Here is a 6,000-nt window from a genome sequence, read left to right as displayed (position 1 = left end):
CAAGGAGAGCCAGGCTGTCCTCCTGTGACATAAAACAGAAATGCCACAGAGGCCACTGAAGGCAGTCACGAGTTTGTGCAATTGGAGGTTTAGTGAACCATCTGGCTATCAGTGGAGTTTTGAATGACTGGAACCAATAAAACAACGACTGTGGAGCAGCCTGTTCCTGGATAGCCTTTCGGGAACTCCCCACACATGCACTTATTATGTGGCATGCTGAGTGAATTCTTAGAAACCAGGAGCCCACCCAAACTAACAGGAGCAGCTTCAAAACTGTCTCACGGAAAATAAAGATGTTCCTTGGATTTAATCTTGTTCGCACAGACTTTAAGATAAAAGAGAGGAAGAGGAAGAGAAGGAAGAGGAAGAGAAGGAGGAAGAAGAAGAAGAGGAAGAAGGAAAAATCTCAATGTGTGAGATTGCTGTATAATCCCAGCACTGGGGGACAGACAGACAGACTGCTGAGGCTTGCTGGGGGACAGACAGACAGGCAGACTGCTGAGGCTTGCTGATCAACCTAAGGGAATATAGGTGGACAGTGCCTGAGGAAGGAAACTGAACTTGTTCACTGCCCTCCACTAGAACATGCCCCCACATATATACATACAACACATACAAAGAAATGCAACCAGGTACCGTAGGATGTAAGGCAAGCATGAACCTGTCACCCCAATAATTTTCAAAAGTTGTCCATAATCATGTGACTCGGAAAACTGACGTCTTCCCAGGTGAAGAAACCCAAAGTGGGAGGTCATTAGGGTCCCTGTCAGGAGGCAGATGGGGAGGAGCTTAGACTTGTCAGGCTTCTCTTTGGAGCCATCAACAACCAAGCCACAAGAACCGGTGCAGCAGACTGACCACCTAGGAGCCATTTTGGAGGTCAGTGAAAGCCCAGGAAGAGGGTCTACTGTTGATCCATCTTTAAAACGTCTCTGTGCTTTGTTTTGAATGAGATTTACCCATTTTATGCTTTGCCTCCATGTATGTATGGGCACCACATGCATGCTTGGCACCTGAGGCGATTGGAAGAAGACATCGTTTGGACCTGGAGTTGCAGATGGTGGAGAATCACCTTGTGTATGCTGGGAATCCAGCTTGGGTCACCTACAAGAGCTGCAAGTGTTCTTAACCACTACAGCCCAAATCTTGGCGTTTTGATTTTGTTTTGAGACAGAATGTAATTATGTAGCCCTGACTGGCCCTCTAGGCTCAAACTCACTAAGTCCCCTGCTTCCTGAGTGCTGGGGTTAAAGGCAAGTGTTAAAGTGTTGGGAGGCCACTATGCCCTGCCAGCTCCCAGTGATACCCCTGGGCTTTACCTGGAGGAGTCACTGGAAGGGGCGGCGGCAAGGGTGGGGGTGGGGGGCGTGCGTGCGTGCGTGTGTGTGTGTGTGTGTGTGTGTGTGTGTGTGTGTGGCAGTTCTCAATCACTGAAACAAACATTGGCTTTGGGGAACCAGCATTGTCCATTACTGTTGGGGTGACCAGAGCCTTTCTGACCTCCAGATAAAATGGTGGCAATTGTTCTCTTGCAGGAAGGTGTAGGAAAGGAACCAGCCACGTGGCGGTTCGAACTTAAAAACTCCGCCTCCCTTCTCTTCGGGCCACAAGGAGGAAAGTGGGTCGCTTCACACCCCCAGGCTCACGGAGAGGCAGTAAGAGCAAGGAGGAGGCGGGGGTGGGGGTGGGGGTAGAGAGGAGATTGAGAGGAAAAAGGATGGGCAAGAAAGCGAATCTCCCAGCTGGTGCAGAGCCCCACACGGTGCCTTACTGACTCGATCCAGAGATTCGAGTCCCCTGCACCCGCGTGGGTGACTCTGAAACAGATTCCCGCCTGGCACAGCGCACTCTCCAGCCGCTCACGTGAAATCCATCAAGGCAAAGTCACACCCTACAGCCAGAGCAATTCGGGAAGCTTGACTCTCCCACAAACAAGGTATTGGGCTCTTTCCTCCCCATTCCCTTCCTCTTAAGCTTAGCTTCTCCCTCCGCATCACTGTCCACGTGCGGACTCATAAGGCGCCCACCCCCATCCGGGCGGGTCCCCACCCTAGGGCATTGGATCCTGCGGGTTGTTTACCAGCTGGCCATCTCCCCAGGCCCTGCGCGGTGCCGCCACCTGCCGGCGGGAGACTAAACTGCACCCGCGGGTGCGGGCCAGCAACTGCGGGCTGATGACCCAACGCCGCAGGCATCCGAGGATAACCTTTCCCCTTTCTTTCCAAGACCAAATAAGGGGGCTCTTGCCTCTGTGAGCTGTGCCTGTGGCGGTTAGGCCAAGGGGCGTGGAAAGGAAGATCCCAGAACGAGGCTGACAGTCAGCTAAACAACCCACTACATTGTTCCCTCCCCACATGGCCTCCTCCCTGCTCCCCCGCAGTCCCCACATGCAGCAACAGACGAGTGGGTAGAACTGCAGGGGTATGGAGACATCCTGAACCTCAGCAACAGCAGTCCCAGCGCCCCGCCCCCAACCCCAGGCATGAAGAGCAGGGTACCTGCAGTAGCTTACTCCTGGGTGTTGCCCAAGCTCAGGACCTTCGGGGCCTGGGGGTCAGTAGGGCTGAGAGAAGCCTCAGACCTTGGGGAGGGGCGAGAGAGGTGACACTTGTAGAGGAGCTAGACAGGGCTGTCAGGCCTCTGAACCTTGGCATCACCCACACGGAGGGAGTCACAGTGGCTGACAGTGTTCAGTAACCACAGAAACCAAGATTTGACCTATATTTTCAAACATGGCCTCAACTCTAGCTTCCCCTCCTTGAAACCGTAGTGAAAGCGTCTGACTTGACTTGTTATGAATGTTCCTCTTGCTTTAGATTCCAGAATGCCACCCAGAAGGCAAATCAAGAAACCTCACTGGATGGTTTGTGGATAACTTGGGAGGGTCCTGATGGTTCCAGGAAGGAGGCAGAGACTCTCCTCATTCACTACCTCTTACCAATCACAGTGGTGACTAAATGATTGCGCTCATGGTTTTATGTGTATGTGCTTTTTGACTGTGTGCACTTTGGGTGTTTTGAGTAATGAAACAGAGAGGAGCAAACCAACACTTTGGTCAGGATGGCAGCGTGCTTATAGCCTGTCCAACCCGAGCCTTGATTGAGCGCCCCCTGGGTGCTAACCACTGTTCTGAATATCCCACATCATTACCATCTGCAGGTACCTCTGCTACAGGGAAGGACCATGCCTTCAGAAAGCACAGCTTTCCTCTTACCACCCAGCCAGGTCACTAACTGGATTCAGGCTCAGGCCTTGGGGTTCCAGAGTGTGTATACCCTTAACCCAAACCCTAAATGTTCATTAATAGGGATTTGATTAGTTTACTGTATGCCCATGTAATGGAATCGTCTTTGGCTGCTTAAATGGGACGTAGACTAGGAATAATTGTCAGGGGGCAAATATCCACGACACACTGTTAAATGGACGCAGCAGGGAGTCAACAGCGTGTATAAGTGTATCTTGTCCTGTGGCTGTTCAGAGGACTCATGGCAGCACTAAACTGTGGGCCTTGGTGGGTGGCGGAACTTTAGGTGGCTAATTTTACAAGGAGGCTTTCTTTCTTCATTGCTGAGCTCTTTGTGATCCACCATCAAGGCCGTGAATAAATCCCCCACAAAGACTTCCCTGATCCCCCGAATTGGACGCTAATGATCCCCGTGTCCCTCTGGTGTGGGAACTTGTGTGGGATGGTTTCTTAGCTACATAAGCTCACGGCTATATTGCCAGCTGAACCAATGACTTTGGAAGGGAGACATGAGCGGTTTCTCTGGTTTCCATGTTTCCTTTGTATCCTCTGTGGGATTCAAATATTTACCTATAGTTTGGCGTCACCCAGTGCTGATGGGAGGACCCACTGAAGAATTAATTCCATAATTAGTTGTTTGATGTTGGCCTTCTTTTAGTTCCCAAGGACAGAGACATGTTTTTCCTAGTCAGCTACATGTCCTGACACTAGGTCTGCCATGGCACACAGCCTGTAGGTACTCCATATAGGTTTACTATGCAAATGAGCATAGCCCTTCTTCTTGAGGAAGCAAAATGGGAGGGTTCTCTATGTCCAGATGTACTATCAAACAATTAAGCATCTCTACAAGGCAGAGACTCTTAGTAGGAACTGGTTCTGGCTAGCAGGGCAGAAAGGGACAGTTTGGAACTGACAAGAAGGCAGAAGAGGCTTTAAAAACTGGGCAGGAAACAAAGGAAGTCAAGCTGAAGGAAGACCTAGTCAGAGATACTAGGAGAGAGCAGCTGGTTCCAGCACCCCTGAGCACTGTTCCCTGCTCCCACAGATGTTGCCAATGTATCCAGATGCTGCTGCAGTGACAGATCCTGGCTTGTCACTGCCTTTTGGATCTTTTACCTGAGATTCCTGGTGTCCAGTGAAATCAGCTGGCTAAAGCCAGAGCCATGTACCTAGTGATGTACTGGCAGGTACTTAATCTGCATGCCAACAGGAAAAGCCCTGTATCCTAGCATCTACTGCCCCTGCTGAAAACATCCCTGTCACGGCTGATTTTCATCTGTCAATCACTTAGCCACCAGCTCAAGAGACTCCTGAGGCTTGAAAGGTTGGTGCTGGTGGGCTGGTGAGTCATTCTCTGGTGTCTCCCTGTGTAGGGCATGCCAGCCAACCCCCTCTAGAGAAAACACATCTCAACACAATGCTGACACTTTGGCAGAGAGGCTAGGCAGGGCGTAGGTCAATTCACTGTCTGGCTATTTGTTACAGGAGCATTCAGAACCCAAAGGAAGGTCAAATGTAGAATCCCAGAGAGTGTAGCATGCGGCTGAGAGAAGAGTCTGGAGGCAGAGGTGGATGACAGGAGAGATGTTTAGATCTGTACCAATCAGACCTCAGGCAGAGTCTCTATTGTGCATATTACAAATAATCTGCCCAGGACAGAGAGCGAGAGCCTGCTCTGAGTTTGTTGATGGACGGTCATAGAAGGCACTCCTGCCTTCTCCAAGAGGGACTGACCTCTCACACTTGGTCTCAAGTCCAAGGGCAAAAATAGTTACATTCTGGATATAGGGCTGTCCAGAATTTCCTGCGTGTACGAGGCAGGACACCCACAGATCACTAGTGGGCAAGTCTCCTTGGGGGATTGAAGCCAGCCAGTGTGCATGCTGAAGGCCATGGTGTTGATCATGAAGCCATCCTGACTTGGCCCATCAGTAGCCACTTGTGGTTGTCTTTGAATGAACCACAAGGCATGCCCACAGTTTGGAAAATAGAGACTCTGGGGCTTAGATTAAAGACTCTGTAGGGATGGTATGGTCAGGCTGACCTACCCTGGTATCCCAGGTCCATCCTTGCCAGCTTCCTCCCATGTGGAGATGCATGTGGTCATGCCCAATCCTGGGTAGCAGGGCTGCGTGAGCTAAGATGTGTGGTAGATGATACCTCACAGTCTATTAATAAATGCATTCTTATGGGATAGTCTACTCGAGGTGGAATCAGTATAGAAATCACTTATTTGGAGTTTAAAATCATCTTTTATATATCATTTATGGATGATCACTATGTTGTGACGTTGCTGGGAACTTTTCCTGCTTAAACTTCACTCAGCTGAATGACAGATTGCACCTAGTTACAGGAACAAGCTTAGCAAATGGCGTACACGGTCTGTGTTGTCTTCTCACAGTTGGCCTGCCTGAGAGGGGCCAAGTCACCTGGCCAACTCTTAGCATACAGGCAACGTGGGAAATATCTAGTGACCCAGGAACTTCCTGGGAGTCCTGCTGTAGGCATCCAGAGGACCCTTGCTTGAGAAGGTAGGAATGGGACACTAAACGTGGCTTAAGTATTTGGGAGTAAAAATGAATGACCCAGGAGAAAAATGTGCCCATAGGACCATGTTACCATGGACCCTGCTGACAGCCAACAGGGAAAACTTAAAAGCAGTGGGTGGGTAAATGGAAATAAAGATGGAGGTCACCAGAAACTTTAGAAATGAGGAAGTTCGTACCAGTACCCAGGCATCTGGAGTCCCCACAGTG

At 50.3% G+C, this 6,000-nt stretch overlaps 1 long non-coding RNA gene across 1 annotated transcript in view; it reads left to right on the top strand.

The window, feature by feature from the left end:
* Positions 1 to 2,362: 2,362 nt before the first annotated feature.
* LOC110298447 overlaps positions 2,363 to 6,000 on the top strand; it is an 18,491-nt gene continuing 14,853 nt past the window's right edge. Inside the window, exon 1 of the long non-coding RNA XR_002378372.1 lies at positions 2,363 to 2,494. This is a non-coding gene — a long non-coding RNA (uncharacterized LOC110298447). The remainder of the gene's footprint in view (positions 2,495 to 6,000) is intronic.

The sequence above is a fragment of the Mus caroli genome, chromosome 7 (assembly GCF_900094665.2).
Source record: "Mus caroli chromosome 7, CAROLI_EIJ_v1.1, whole genome shotgun sequence".
In the NCBI taxonomy this organism is placed as follows: Eukaryota; Metazoa; Chordata; class Mammalia; order Rodentia; family Muridae; genus Mus; species Mus caroli.
The sequence above is the reverse complement of the archived record's forward strand: the minus strand, read 5'-3'. Positions and strand labels throughout refer to the sequence as shown.